The sequence below is a fragment of the Thunnus maccoyii genome, chromosome 22, assembly GCF_910596095.1.
Source record: "Thunnus maccoyii chromosome 22, fThuMac1.1, whole genome shotgun sequence".
Taxonomy (NCBI): domain Eukaryota; kingdom Metazoa; phylum Chordata; class Actinopteri; order Scombriformes; family Scombridae; genus Thunnus; species Thunnus maccoyii.
Window position 1 is genome coordinate 24,599,820 of NC_056554.1, and position 16,568 is coordinate 24,616,387.

General features: G+C 38.6%; 3 long non-coding RNA genes across 4 annotated transcripts; 2 read left to right on the forward strand and 1 right to left on the reverse strand.

The window, feature by feature from the left end:
• The first annotated feature begins 2,733 nt into the window (after window positions 1-2,733).
• On the forward strand, window positions 2,734-5,409 carry LOC121889831. Its single transcript, XR_006093662.1, has 2 exons — window positions 2,734-3,832; window positions 5,193-5,409. It is a non-coding gene; the product is annotated as an uncharacterized LOC121889831 (long non-coding RNA).
• LOC121889823 lies at window positions 3,403-8,780 on the reverse strand. The gene is made up of 2 exons (XR_006093652.1): window positions 5,843-8,780; window positions 3,403-5,373 (listed from the first exon to the last, which is right to left on the reverse strand). It is a non-coding gene; the product is annotated as an uncharacterized LOC121889823 (long non-coding RNA).
• A 119-nt stretch (window positions 8,781-8,899) lies between these two features.
• LOC121889822 lies at window positions 8,900-14,440 on the forward strand. Of its 2 annotated transcripts, none has more exons than XR_006093651.1 (4): window positions 8,900-10,322; window positions 10,455-10,663; window positions 10,884-11,116; window positions 13,713-14,440. It is a non-coding gene; the product is annotated as an uncharacterized LOC121889822 (long non-coding RNA). The 2 variants fall into 2 exon arrangements; XR_006093650.1 differs by having other exon boundaries at window positions 10,455-10,592.
• The last annotated feature ends 2,128 nt before the right edge of the window (window positions 14,441-16,568 follow it).

Consider the following 16,568-nt stretch of genomic DNA (forward strand, 5'->3'; position numbering starts at 1 on the left):
TGTTTCATTGTTTTAATTCTAGCTTCAAAATGCATCATCATTTACTTCAAACAGAGAAACCCCAGAGCCAGTCTGAGCTCGAACTCATTTTAAGGTTCATTTTCACATAAGCTGGTCTGTAATGGAGAGTAATGGAGGCTGAGCAGTGAACAGATGAGAGGTTACATAAAATTATATAAAATACATACAGTACCGTCCGTAGTACATACAGTATTTTTTTTAATAATGTCATTTTCCTCCTTTACTACTCAGCTCTGTAACCACTGAATCTAAATTTCATCTCATGAACGCAAATAATCTTGCTTTTAATTTGACAAGCTTACATTATTAATTTCTAGTTGACATTGTGGGTGTGTGTGATGTGCTATTATGTGTGTTTTTTGCTGTTTGTTATTGTGCTGTTACATGTTTTAATTGTGAGTGACTGCAGGAGAAAATTAGCTTTAAGCTAACTCTGCCTCAGTGCATCAAATGTTAACATTTATGTTTAAAACTGTACGTTGTCCCAGTAAATACAATACAACAACAACTTACACCAGCTGTTCGTAAGTTCAAATTTAGCGTAATTCTAATGTCAGTGTTTACTAAGTGCACATTACTAAATTATAACCAGTTGCACCACACAAACTAGTCGTCACATAGAGATGACTTTAAGCTGCGTAAGCTAGCTGAATGAAACAACTGACAGCGCTAACGTTAGCTTGTTAATATTTGACCTGTTTAGCTTGATGAGTAAAAAGAGTTATAGCTAACTCCACAACAAGCTGAACATTGCACATTTTTCATATTAGCAACTTACTGTATAAAGTTTTTAAGTTACTTCAGAAATGTAATTTATACATTACATGTTACTTATTAAAAAAGAAATTACTTGTTACTTAGCCGTCAGCTTCCTTTAAACAACTTAGTCTCCACAGCCACCTGTTCTATCCTCTTCTTTTTGTACACGTTAAAAACAAAGAAAAAAATATGTTTAACCAGCAGTCAGCCTACAGTTTGGAGGTATTTACTGACCATCAACAGCTAGCTTAACTGCATGAAGTCCCGTCCTCTCTGTCGTTCTCACTGATTTCTCACTGTAGCCTCACCATCAGCTAACATTAGCAAGCCAGCTAAGAAGATAACAAAGAACTGAAGAGTGCTGGTTAACCCAAAGTTAAGAACTTGTCAGGAGACCGGGATGTCTTACGTCTTAAAGGAACATTTATTGATACTCGATCGAGAGAAACGGAGTTAAAGTACGAGTGAAAACACTGTGCAGTGTCACTCAATTCTGCTCCCAACTTCCAGACAGAGTATTTAAACCCTTCACTAAATCCTTACCCTTAATACCTCCAAATAAGGTTATTCTTCATACATCTATGCATCTATTGGTTATTGAGCTATAAATAATGCTGACTGATGTTAGCTGAAGCCATGTAGCGTGCACACAGATTACTTGTTATCTATTCTAAAAGGAGACCAGTCTAATGGTCTGAATAAAGCACAGCATATCTCCACCTGACCTTGGTTACCAGAGGAGACAGGCAGCCTTATCAAGACAGCTGCATATCTCAGCAAACCTCAGTGGACTGAGAGATGAACCGCTCTGAAAGAGATGACCAGCGAATGACCCGGGGAACAACATGTAAATAAGACAACTTTGGAGTTATCTGGAGTCACACACTCCACCTGCTCCTGAGGAAAGAAGCTTGTTAGTTGCCTGATGTTCCACTTTATTCACCAGTTAGTCTCTAACTGTAACTGTGTGTGAGTTAGTGTTCAATGGGTTTATGAGAAAACACTGAGACTGACTGAACCAGACAGGAAATGTGCCGTAAAACCAAAACTTCACAGTAATTAGACAAACCCCTTTTAAAAATTTAATTTGATTAAGTGTCTAATCATTTAATTAACCGGATGTGTTTCATACTCTATGCTGGGCACAGAGGCCTACATCAAGGGACGTCTGCTAGCAGCTAATTAATTAGCCCGCTTCTTTGTTTTAAATTCCTAGATTAGCCAAGCTAGCTAGTGTGCTTCTAGTAAAAAAAAAAAACAACACTTGAGAGGTGAGTTTCTTCATCACTGCTTCTTACAAGGCAGGAGGAATAAAAAAAAAAGTCTTTATGCTGCTGTTACTTTGATGTCTCGGCATATTAAGGTCCATTAATTAGCTACTAGGCTAATGCTGGTGTCCAACAGGAGGAGAAAATAGAGCAGGACTCTGAGAGACACAGAGGGATGAAGGGATAAACATGAATTAATGCAGAGAGAAAGAATGAAGGATATATAGTAACTAAAGTAATGAAAGAAAAACCATGACAGTCGAGGAAAACAGTGAAGAGTGAAGGTTTAATACTGGTGAGCGACCAAAGGACAATTAATTTCCGTCTTATGTTTTTCTTCTTCTGTTACCAGTCTTGACCTTTAGAATATATTGTCCTATGTAAACATATAGAATATTTCATGTTTCACAACAAAGACAACATTTTAAAACCACCTAGTTAGAAAAACAGGCTGTAATGGTTTAGGTTCCTTAAAACTGAATAAACTAAATGTTACTGCAGCTTTGGATTCACTTCTGTTGGTTGACGTCCACCCATGTAATCTTCCTCCAAATCACACATAACAATCATTTCTCCTGTGATTGCATATAGTTTTACAATTAATTTTAAGATTTTAAAGCTTGTTTTTTCAAGATCAACTGAAATCACATTTAGTCTTCCTTTTTTGAAGTAAAAAATGTGTTTTTTAAATGTATTTTTACTCAGCTTTTTATTATTAAAGTAAGAAAAAAGGGAAATATCAGAAATGCTTCTTTTCAGCTCAGCAAGCTGGAGGGGCGTGGCGGTGTCTGTGTTTGATTGACAGCAGCTGAAGAGGCGTGGCGGTGTCTGTGTTTGATTGACAGCAGCTGGCAGTGCCTGTGTCACATCGTACGAACGTAGACGGTGTAAACAAACTGCTGCAGCTACAAGTCATGGACAGACAGCGTGACACAAGTCAAGTCATCAGAAATTCTGATGATCTAACCAAGTTTCCACGTTTAAATCAATTAACAGACAGTGGTCATGAAAAGTTGAGTTTAACTTTCAACATTAATGAAAACTGTTGCAGCCTGCTTACATCTTATAAATCTTACTGACATTTGACATTTTGTGGCAGTAAATAAAGCCTAAGAGGCTCGTTATTGAATAACAATGCAGAGCGAGGCTCTGAAATGATAATATAGCCCTTTAGCTCTAACGGGCTCTAAAGTGAAAACAGAAGTATGACACAAAAACATTACATTACAATGTTCAGCCTCCTGCTCTGCTTATATCATTATATCATCATCATTATATCATCAGCATCTGTCTGAGCTGCTTCTCATTGAACTTTTAGCGACTTAAAATAAAAAAAAAGTCCTGACAGCTCTGATGGATTTATCCATAAGGGCTGTTTAATTACACGCTGTTTCACTGTTTACTGTACATTGATTACTGTGTAGCAGAACACAGAACATTAATCACCGTCCTGTTAATGAAGTTACTGCTGTTGTGTCACTCGTCACAGAAAGAATCTGACACACAGCAGCTGTGAGCAACAAACAGCAGCGGTACCGATGTATCCCGGAGACATTCAGTCACACCTGAACAACATTATTATAAGTTTCACACCTGCCTGAATCACATTAATAGCTGTACTCTGATGGACATTTCAGTAGATTATGTTATAGATACGAGATGCTAGAAGTAAAAGAAGCAAATCAAAGTTGACTTGTGATGTTGATCTCTGCTCTCTCCGCTTTCTACACTTTTCATTATGAGCTGATCTCTGTGCTGAACTGTGGAGGAAACTACCGGCTACTGTAAGTGAAACAAAACCCTTCGTGAGTAGAAAGCTAATAAGAACTTATATTTTCAACCGCTGTGCCTGCAGTGTCCCATCCACAGCCGGTATGTTTCACACAGCGCAGCATCAAAGTCTTTCATCCTGTCTCCTCGTCGTCTGCTGCTGATGTGATTCACCGCCTGCAGGTACCGCTGGTAGAGAGAGAGAGGAGGTTCTGGTCCCAACAGCCACTCTGCCTTGTGACCTCACAAGATCCAAGTGCTTTTTCAATCACTATTAAACTGCCAAAGTTTGATATTTGTTGATATTTTACTAACTAGAATCCCTCTGAAGACAGCCGGCCCTTCCTGTTGTCTTTGTAAAGGGTTAAATGTATGTAAAGGAATATTAAAATGGCATAAAGATGTTAAAAAGTCATTGGGACCATGGTACATGGTACAGTTCACTGCAAAAACTATCATTATTAACTTAAATGTGTTTAAAAATAGACACCCCTATATTTTTTTATTTTATTTTATTGTGTCAAATAGTGATTAAATTCCAAATTTCATTGTACTCTACTTGTTACCGTGTCAGTGCTTAAACAGGACACTAGAGGGCGCTTAGCTTGGAGGAACCTAAAACCCCGAAGAAGCAAACACGTTGAGCTGAAGTTTTCTGCCTCTTTGTTTTTACATAAAGGAGGGTTAATATTCCTCAAAATCACATGCATGTACCCCCGTATAAGGGATAAGAGTGTTGTGAATCATTTGTGATGACGTGTAACGTTAGAGTCGAGTGGTTTTGCAGTAATGTGTCGAAATAGAGATGTTTTGCTATGTTTAGCTACACACTGATGCTAGGCTAGCGGACCTGTTGCTAATGAGTAAGGTAGAATACAGAGTACAATAGAAATGCTAATGAGACATGTAGAAGGGGTTTGTTTTGGCTTGTTAATCAATCTGAAGATACATAAAGTGCTAGTGCATGTATCAACAGTCTGCTAAACTGTTTTCCTGTATATGTGTGGTTGTTACTGAGTTTAAAGGAGGTGTAAATACAGTAATTTGTGAATGTTTGACAATGGAGTAATATGAGGTGTAAAGTTAATAGTTACTCACTGTGAGGTTGTATATTATTGTTTTTGAGTTAATGTGTAATTCAAGAGCAACTGAAGAACAAGGAGACTTAAGGACATTCATTTTGGTTATTTTACAGTGCTTCAGTTTCTAACATATGCTACGGTTACATATGTATAGATATCTCTTGTATTTGAGGACACATTAACTTACCTGATGCTACAATTAGCATTTAGTTGATCACCTCAGGGAGTCAACTGTTAAGTATTATGATGTTGAAGAAGCAGAAGTTCTCTGCCTCTTTGTTTTTACATAAAGAAAGCTGCAGGGTGTGACACCCACCAGGCCGGAGGGGGGGCAACATCTTTCTCTAGTAAGACTGGAGCCATGAAGATCATCTCCCAACATGTAAAGTGAGTGTAATCCTCCCGCAGCCAGAAGAAGGTTTGTTTTGATGTTGTGATGTTCTGTTCACAGGTGTTAGGGTTACATTTCACACCTGAAACGACAGGATTGAATAAAATTATTGTTTTTAAGAAATCTTCTTTTACTGGTTAAGAGAGTAGTGATAAGTAGCCGACTAGTGTAAAATAATATGACACTGTGGGTTATTTTCCTCTTGTCCTCCACTGTTACACACAACCTGCAGGCCGCTTTGTCTTATTTACATTATATGAAGCACCAACAGACACATCTGTATTCTTAAACTGCCTCCTACAGCCAACAATACACTGTATGATTTTTAATACACACTTGACACACACACACACACACACACACACACAGTCACAGAGAGTCAGAGTGTTTTAAGAGATAATCTGTTTGCTGCCGATAAGTAAATGTGGGTCAGGAAACGTTCCACAGGCACGTTGGATTTACGCTTCCTGCTGAGGAGGAGAAGCCTCTTTAAAAAAAAAACGGCGTTTTATCTGCTCTGACGGCGTCCGGATATTTAAACAAGAACACACCTCGCTCTCCTGTGGGCTTCACGTCGGCGGACAAACAGACTCAAACTCCTCATAAACACGATCTCTCTGGGATTCCTCCAACAGCAAATCTAACAGGATAAGAACTTTTATCTCCAGAAAACAAACCTAAACACTTTAACGCCCTTAAACAGTTTCTTCATGCTTTGGATAACAGTCCAAACATAATGTAGATGGTTAGCGGAGTATTTTTAGTTCTGATCAAACCTCCAGCTTCATTCTGGTGCCGCTATGACGTCTGAATACGGGTCCGGGAAGTTTGGAGCGAGGGGCACGGCTCCCTGCGATCACCTCCACCTACACTCGTAACGCACAGATGGAACATAAGTTCAAAGCCTCTCAAGATGGTGAAAGGCATTCTGGGTAGATGTGAAACTTGTCAGGGAGAGTGGCTGCAATATTTCATCATAAAATAACTCTGAACATGCTGGATTGATGCAGAAAGAGCAGCTCAAACTGGGATTTTGCTTTTAATTTAATTCCTTTATTCAAAGGAGCGTCTGTAGTCGATGTTATTAGTGTTGTGTATATTAATCTGACTGCAGGCTCCATTACATTTTGAGTAGTAAAGTAAGTTGCACTTCTTAAAGAGCGTCTGACAGTAAGTAAGGAGGTCAAGAGATCACGGTGCTCTTTTCATATATAAGAAATGGTGTAAAGAAATATTCTGTGATTCTGGAAACGTGGAAAAAAACATCTGCAAACAGCAGCGAGTGGATCTGTTGAAAGTGCTCGTTTTGAGGTAATTAAGCAGTAAAGTGGTTGCAGCTTATCACACATTAGGTTTTCCTGCTTGTTTGCTTTCTTTGTTTGAACACAAGTCAACTGATAAAGTTCAGAGTGTGTTTATTTCCCCCAAAGACAAAGACTAGAGGCCTCTCTCAGTACACAGAGCGACATGTTTGGACTATTTATTCCAGAGGACAGGAGGACGCCGTTTGATTGTCAGCTGTGATACCAGCAGCTCAGCTCAACTCTTCATCTCCAGAGACTCTCTGCTCTCCTTCCCTCAGCTGGCGGTGCCATTTCCAGAGTTACTGCGTCTTCATCTTTCAGGAGATTCAGCCTGAACCTCATCTGTCCTTATTCTGTGTGTGTATGTATGTCCTCTTTCCAGGTCTCTAGGAGAGGAGGTCATATCAGGTCCTGTCTCTATTTGGTGGCACCTGGAAGTTCATCAATGTCCTCCTGATCATGTTCCTCATATATATGTGTCCATCCTGAGGGAGGAATCCCTCCTCTGTTGCTCTTCCTGAAATTTCCTCCACTTTTTCTATCATTAAAAGGGACGTTGTTGAGCTTTACAAATTGTGGAAGAATGAGTGCCAGGTCACGGTGACCAGTACCGACGCCAAACATGTCAGTCCACCAAACCAAAACAGGAGACATCTGGAGATATTGGGAAAGAGGCAGAATACCACAAACATAGTGCAGAGACGCCCACTCAAATTTGGTTTAAGTCCAAAGATCAGTGAAATTGAGAAATGTCCCATTCTTCTGTAGAATTTAGGATCGGCAAAAAGTCTGGTAAACAGGATGAGACTTGTGTAACATGGTTAGAAATAACCCCTAGTATGAATTTCTTCAAAATAGATATTGTATGTACATAGTTTTAGAGCCACCTGGTGGAATGATGCATAGATATACTTTCATGCTGGAGGTGGGTACATATGAGCAATGCTGCTTTAAAACTGTTTCTGCAACAGTCGGTAGCATGCACTATAAACACTGGTAGTCAGAAAGTTACAGACGTTTATGTGCAGGAATTGTAACTTTATCCACGAGCAGTGTTTTGATTAGCATATCGAGCTAATGCTAGTTAGCTAGCCTCGTACTTGCTGGCTTGCTCCGTGGCGTAATGTCTTCTAGTAATTATTTGAGACGGTCATCTTTCTACTCTTTGTTACACAGACCTGAACGTTTGCAGTTTCATGACACGCTGCTGACGGTGATGTGTTGCTGGTTTTTGTACCAGTTAGCTTTAGTTAAATGTGGGTTTTTACATATTGTTGGTAAAATGTTTGTTTTTGTAAAACAACGTGTTGCACTACCTATATTTTGTTGCTTAGGGATAAAATGTTAATTTAGGTTGTTTTAGAATTTTTATTATTAATTTAGAAGAAAACAGCTCTTCCTGCTTAGGTGCAATAGAAAATCATACATAATGTTGCCACCATACGATCACATGTTTTACACTGGGATGTACAGGAAGGGAAGACTGATAGCATTGTAATGTGAAGATGTATTTTATATGAGTCTTTTGTAAAAATCAGCAAAAAAAAGAAAGATACTTTCATGCTGGAGAGAGCTGAACGCTCGCAGTTGCATGACACGCTGTTGACGCTGATCTTTGTACCAGAGTAAAGAGGCAGAGTGAGAGCGAGTCCTGTGTGGCCGAGCCGTTCTCCCTGCACCACAGAAAGACACAACGCATCACACTTGTCACGCAACTCGAACACACACACACACACACACACAGCCTGTCTTCAGTATAAAAGGTGTGTCACGTTCCATAATGTTGGTATTTTCTCTTTTATGTTGTTGGTGAGCTGTTGTGAAATAAAAGAGATTCTCCATCTGACACGTGTGTCTCCATCATCTGATTCTCCTGTCGTCAGCCTCTTTCTGCCGCAACAAAATAAAACTGACTCGACTCTTTACTAAGAAAAAATAACCTGACAGAGATGCAGTCAATTATTTTGTCCACTCTCTAATAAAATAAAATAAACATAACTTACCTTGCGTGTCTTAGTCCACTTCTCTGCCACTGCTGTCACCATCACCCTCCTGCACACCTGTTTCCTCTTCCCCAGTCTGCCCAGTAGGCCCATTCTCACTCATTCTCTGTCTAATCGTCTTTTGTCACAGCCAGTTTGTCTTGTCTTTTATTTCTGTTTTTATTTCTTTTAAATGTTTCTCCTTGTTTTTATTTTACACTAAATTGGTTTGATCTGTTTTATTTTGCTGCTCTCGTGAAACACTTTGTAACATGAACTTTGAAAAATGCTCTATAAATAAAGATTATTATATTATTATTTCTGCCAGTCTGTTTGCTTCCTACCTGTCTTTTTTTGTTTTTTTGCCTCCTCTCCTACCTTTGTTATTGGACTTATTGGACTTGTTCACTGGTTGCTGCCTGTTCTTGAACTCAGAATAAAGCTGAACCTTTTATGTGACCTGCTCCATCTGGTACACCTCACTGCCTCCCTTCATTCTCATTTCATTCATTATTTTCTTTTACTGATCAAAAACCAACATGCCGGGATATCCAGCGGCCAGACTGTTGATCAATCAGACGTTCTGACATCAAACTGTGAGTAGAAATTTGTCCCAATTCTAAAGTGTTTCCAGCTGATACCAAACAATAAATATTATTCAGTTTATCCTCATCAAATGAGTTTCCAGCAGGCTTCATTTTGTAGAAACATAAATAAATCAAAGGACAATATTAAGATGTCAAAACAACTGTGACAATCATGTAAAAATATCTTTGCACAGATTCTTTGTTTCCTGCGAAGCTCAAGGCCAGATTGGAAGTTGTTGTTGTTGTTTTTGTTTTTTTTCCTCTCAGCGCCACAAAGGCAGTTATGTAAGAGAACCAAGTGTGTCAACATGTACAAGTAGGACACACAACAACGCTTTCAAATGGAAATGAAAGCCCCCCCCACACACACACGTCTGAACACACACACATACATACACATACATACATGCCAACACTGACAATAAACAGCAAGCGCAGCATTAAAAAACAAGCTGGTGGCGTTTTATTTGAGAAAACTTGTCCACAACACCGACTGATGCAGAACGTGACAGGAAATATAATAACTTATGTGTTGCATTATATAAATATATGCTCCAGTGTAATGTGTGACAGCTCTGGTGCTCTGTTTTCCTTTTGTTTGCTTCTTCTTCTTGAGATATTAGCAGGAAATACACACAGTTGGTGTTGGTTCACGGTGATGGATGGTGGAGCAGTGATCCTGTGTTCTGCCAATACATCAAGCTCTAGTTTTTTACTTCAACCCGATCATTAAGACGCTCTCCTTTCTGTTCCTCTTTCTTTGCCTTCTCGCCTCTTTTCTTAAGATATTGTGTCGAACCGCTTTTATTTTTTTGTTTCGCCCTCATTTACCAAACGATGCAATTACGCCACACCTCGTCTTTTTCATCCCTTCTCTCTTTTTTTGTTGTTCCCTTCCTTCGTTTAGCTCATTAATTTATCATAATATCGGCGTGTTCGACCGGGAACACTCAGTGGCTGCACACAGGAGGAGCAGAAAACAAAGAAACAAAGGGAGAAAAAAGGGGCTGTTGTTGTACAAATGTCAATAGTGAAATTACCCTGTACTTTCTGAAACCGTGAGGCGAATCAATTTTCCATTTCAGTCCACATTGATCAGCTCTGCAGCCCCTTGTGGAGATAAATATCCAGCTATATTCACTAGACCCATCAACACAGGTAACTTATATACCTCAGATGAGGCTTTTAAAAGGCTTTTCAACCTGTAGTTTTTTTCTTTGTTCTGGTCTGAATCAGTGGACGACTTGCTAAACTTTGTTTCGGTTTGTTTTCTCTCCTCTCATTGGTCAGATGCATCTGAGGCAGGAGCGAGAACACAAGAAGAAGGTCCCTGAAGAAGCTCTTCGCTGCCCAGCTAGCTGCTCACTGCAACCCAGCAGTCTTACGGCAGTTCGTGCAACAGTAACGAGATGTCATCTATAGATTCGTGTATGTGGACACGAATTTTCCATTTATTTCTTGACACTCAGCACGACTTTCAAACCTGAGTTCAGTTGGAAGTATGTTTCGTGCCACAGAAGCCGTTTTTTCTCATTTGTTGTTCTTTTTTTAACTATAACGCAGTGCTGGTGATTTGTTCCCGGCCCTGTCTGGCCGTATGAACCAACACCTTTTTTCATGTTTATTGGGTAGCATTTTTCATATACGCTCCACATATTACACATATTTTTCTTTAAAACTTGTGTGCTACAATAAAGTGTGTGTGTGTGTGTACTACAGCAGAGCATGAGAAGATGCCACAGATCTTGACGTGAGGACTCGAGTACAACGTAGCGTTTGAACATCAGATGTTTGGATCAGTGTTGTAGGAATAGTGGGTACAAGTGCCAGAAAAGGGCCTGTGATGTCTGAAGAAAACAACAAGATGTGGAAGATTAAACTGTCAACACAGGACCAGATAACTGAGGGGAAAAACAACCGAAAGTGACTGACGTGGTGAAGGAGTGAGCACGGTAAGCAGAAACTAGAACCTGTTTGAAGCATGATATAGTAGTGAGGAGTGGGAACATTTGCTGGTTCATGAGAAGCCAACATATTGGATGATGGGAAAGTCCCCAGAATTTGAAGAATAGGAGCTTGTTTCAGTGTTTTTCTTGATTGTTTGAATTGATTTTTTGGGTATTTTATGTTGTGGAGGATCTGAAAATCCACCATGGGTGCTTTATGTTTTAAAATAGGGAAGCAAATATACATAATTGGCGGGGGGGGGGGGGGGGTGTCTGGGGGTTCATCATCCAGAAAAACTATTGTAATTTAAAACAAATTTCCTGCATTTCTACCCTCTTGGATTAAGAAACAGTCACCTGCACTAATCTAGATTAGTTACACTGAGGTTGCTATGAAAACCAAGAGTGCATCGAAGGCAGTATATCACCAGTACATTATCAGAGCATCAGAGACACACAGAGCGTCCTGTAACCATAGTAACGCACTCTCACGCCTGCCTGTATGTGCTCGGCGTGAGAGGAGAGGGAGAGATGCTGCTGTGCTGCTGCCAGAAGAGCCATTGACTGAGATTACTCTGAGCAGCAGGCATGGGAATAAATTACAATATAATGGATTTGTGTATATTTATTGCTTTGCCTCTGATGGTTTGAATAATAATAATAATAATAATAACAATTGGCTGCTCTGTCTTGTCTGTCTGTGCGCTGTCAGTGTCCTCTTTTCATTATCAATTATGAATTTGTTTTTTACTGCATGTGAAAAATGTCAATTGCATGAGTCAATGTGTGAGACTTTACAGGCCTGTATAAACACTAAATTTCTCAACATATGATCACAAGATTTTGTTTCTTTATTTTAATTTTATCAGGTAGTCTACTACCAGATGAGCCACCGCCTGGTAGTATTTTCCTCACTGTCACTGTGTTGAGGTTTTCCTTTAATGATGTCTTTAACATTTCTTACACAAAAACACAAAAGTGTCCTTGATAATCCAACAATATGATAGGCTAATGTTAAAGCCAATTATTTTAATTATTTCTCGTTTTGATTCTGAGAAGCGGTCTTTTTTATTGGTCAGGTATTGATAGATGAATTCTACGGAAGAGTGTTATGTTGTTGGAAGATGTGGTGCATTTGACTCCTGTTTCGGGTTGTCTGCCGTCAATGTGCATCCTTCATATCACCACTATCTCTGTTAGGAAAAGGTGTTTTATACCCTGTGATTGTAAAATGTGAGGTTGCTTATTTTATTTTATATATCCAAGAATATGTGGCTGAGTATATTTAATATGAAATCATCTTTCTTAAAACATTGTCTTTCTCAATTAAGGAGCCACATCATCCGATAAAGCACTTCGAGGTGGTTTTCAAACTGGACTTTACATTTCACATCTTAATTTAATCCCTGCATTTGTTACTTTCATATATTTCATCAAACTGGACTTTAGATGGACAAAGACACATTTGTGTTTTTGTGTTGAGAAATGTTAAAGATATCGTTAAAAGAGAACCTTTATCCAGGTAGATGGTGGGCTGCCATCTTTGTTATGGGAAACAGACTAGACCTCTTTCTCCATCGTTCAACAGATGTAATATTTTTTCATTCAGATGGATGAAGAGCCTTTGGGGATCCTTAAAATGACTTCAGAACAAGGATACGTTTTTTTTAATGATCTTCTGGGTTTTTCAAACATCAACAGTTAATATTCTGTTGGAGAAACTGACAGTTACCTCTGTAATTGATTATATGCTAAAACATACGTTCCCACCACAAATGAACTGCTCCAGACTTTCTTTGTGACCAGACCGAGACTCGTTCCTCTAAAGAGTCTAAAGGATGTTCTGATCTGCCCCGTCACATCGTACTGAGCATTTGTGTCTGTTAGTTTGTTAAAGCAGCTTCATTCATTCACTCAGTCAACTAAACTAAGTGTAAACTTCAAACTCCAAACTTCCAAGATCTGAAGAAGAGACGCCCGTGTCAGCTTGGGGAATAAAGTCAGCGCTGCATAACCGTCAAAGTGTTCCTCACTGTTTGCAGGCTTTTGTGCTTGTTCGATGCCTGAGTGTAAACTTCATTGCTGCCAAACTTGTTTTGTTTTTTACAGGCAGCTGGTTCATCACCTGCCACTTTGACTAATTTAACAGCCAAATTTAGGTCAACTTCTAAATAGCAGATTCTATCAGCGAAATTAAAGAGAAACTTAAAAGTAGCTTAAAAATCCTGTTTCCACTTACCTCCAACTTCTCACTGTAAGACAGAAATGTCAGATTGTTCTCCAGGATGTGTCAGTTCACTGTGACAACAGAGCACACTTCTGGTGAAATATATTTGAAACTTTAAAACAGAGAAGCCTTTCAAACCTACTTTTTATCCTGGTGTTAAATCACTCATATTTACACCATTTCATCCCTTACAGTGGTGTTAGGAAGTAGTGTAGCAACTCTGGCTCTGGCTAGGAATTATCTGTTTTTCCAGAACAAGATGATGTCATTCCAACAAATGTGGGCAAAAACTGGCACCAATACACCTGAAAATGTTCCTCATGGAGTTGTTCTTTGTTGTTTTTGGTCTTCTCATCGTTTTTCTTCTCCTTTCAGTGCTACATCGTCCTTTAGTATAAATTGGGAACATTTCTCCAATAAAGTTCATCATGATCAGACAGAAGAAAAGTCTGATTTCACTCCTCTCTTGTAAATTTTGACAGACTGTTTTTGAAACTGAATCAAAAAGAAGAAAAAAAAAAAAGGAAAACAGCGTTATGTGTGATCCTTCAGTTGGCAATGCAAAAGAGACGGCAGGACGGCGTTTGAAGTGGAGTCTTTGAAAAAGTTCTTCTGAAAGAATAACAAAAAGGAAGCGACAGTAATGCTGATTTCTGTTACAGATCAAACTTCCTCTAGTTGCTCACTGACTTTCTTGTGTTTCCAGAAAGATTTAATTAAATTAAAACAGGCTTTAGTTTCACACCTGCTTGTTCAGTTTCTTTCCAAATTTCTCAGTTTTTACGTGTCTCTTTCCTGTTACTCCCTTCCTGTTCCAGTTGCAGCATCTGTTCGTAAATTCAAATTTAGCCTTGTTATGATGTCAGTGTTTACTACGTGGAGATTTATCTGTCACTAACTTAAAACCAGCTACTAACCGCGGATGGAACTGTTGCGTAAACTAGCTTAATGATTCAACTGTCAGAGGTAACGTTAGCATGCTAATACCTGAGGAGCCGTTTAGACTGAAGAGTAAAAGATGTAATATGGAATATGATCAACACATTATTATACATTTCACAAAAAAACCCCACAATGCACCTCAAATTACAAAACACAATGCTAACAAAGTTTGACTAAATGACCAAATAATGTCGACCTCTCGCTGTAAACTGCATGAATACTACTTATTCTAAAACATACATATTTCTCCAGATATACAGATAAAACACTTATATTCATAAAGCATTAACAGTTCAGCTCCTAAATGTTATTTTTAGAAGCTTCATAACTTCTAAAAATAACATTTTTAACATAAAACATAACAGTTTTTGGTGCTAACAATGACTTCCTGTTGACATGGTTGCTTCTTTTTGGACAGTGACACAGATGTTTCCTAGCAAATTCACACATTACTAAAAATGTTTACTAGCTAAGCAATTTATCAAGTTTTAATGGTGCAAACATGATTTAGTAAATCACTAGTTTGAAACTAGTTGTCGATAAGAAGTTAAGAGGGACTTTATGCGTGAATGTAGTAAAGGATTTATGATTAGCTGGTACAACACAGTCCTGGTCCAGCTCTACATAAAAGTGATGTTTGTTAAAGGGAATTAAAGCTTTTTTATATTCTATCAAGAACATTACCATCAATCCAGAGCGCCGACAGCTTCCCATCACATTTGAGATATTTTGCATGATCAGCAACATTAGTGAGAAATATGTGAGATCTGTAAGCGAGTCATCAGTTAACAGAGAAACGAAATGAGCTGCGCGGGCTGAATGATGTTAGGTACTCGTCTTCAGCAGGACCTCATCAGCAACAACGACTCTGAAATATATCACTTATTTCCACCTTGCCAACCTCAGATTGATGAACACAAAGCTCTGAGCGGTACATGCTTATTAAATCTCGTGATGGCGAGGCTCCAAGCTGCAGAATCATCCATCCGTACAATCATTCATCTACAGACGCTCTCACTAAGAGGCTGATGCGCCGACGCATGAGCTGACAAACATGCGGTATGTATTTAGGAGGCTGATGAGGTGAAAGCCTGAACAATCTTCTGCCATATTTCTTTATATTGGTGCTCACTCTCAAACATCTGCTTGTCATTGATCTGTGTCTTTACATACATTGGAGAACTGTACGTGAGCTGAGTTGTGAAGCAGCTGTTGGATCGTTCATCATCTGCTGAGCAAAGAATCAGTTAGTTTCAATTGTATGTTACTATGTTTTAATGAAACATAGTAAAACTTTTCCTAAAATAATGTTGTGAAGCACCCTTGATTGTTAAAAATAGTGAAGATGAAACCAGATTATATCTATAACCACCGCCGGGTAAAATTTACCTGTATATGAAATGCATTTATTTCCACGCGGTTTATGTTTAAACATTTTAAGTTGCTAGGCAGCAGCATCACAACTGTGTCAAGTTTTACTCACAAATGTTCATTGTGTGTAAAACTTTTTAGTTCATTGATTGTTCATTCATTTTTGTTTTGCCATGTTACTGTTTATTGTTTATAGGCTATTTACCTTAATTTGCCCGTTGCCTTCCTCTGTTTTCATGAATGGAACACCAACAGAGAAATATATATATATATATATATATATATATATATATATGTGTGTGTGTTATGTTATGATTTTAAAAAAGCTTTGTTGGTAACCGCAAGTTTCTTAGTTTTCTTCTCTTATTCACACCTTGTTGAAATGCCCAAATTATTAATTGATCAGGTGAAACTATGCTTGACTTTGTCATGTTGATTTGTGTGTTGGTTGTTTGTTATTATTAGGGCTCATTATTGTCCTACTTTGGTAATTTAAATAACGTGAGTTATCTCATTATGTGATGAATGTCATTTTATAAAATCACACCATCCAAATATACAAATATTTCCTTTTAATAATCATTTTCAGTGACATTTTAAACTGAATTATACTGACGATGCTCTTATAGATACCAAAACACAGGTGATGATGAAACAAACAATACAATGACAAAGTACTTTGTTTACTATTAGAAATGCGGTAGCCAGGTGCACGGGTACATTTCTTTACCTGTTGGTGGTTTTAAGTACATAGTGAGCCCTGGCAGTTCTAGTGTTAAACTGTGAACAGAAATCAAGACTGTTAAGAGCTATAAAGACTAGACACCCCCTATGGATGACCATCTCCACCAACATACAGAAAGGAGAACATAATGACTGACAGAGGAGGTGGATGATGAATACAGTTGTGTCCTCCCA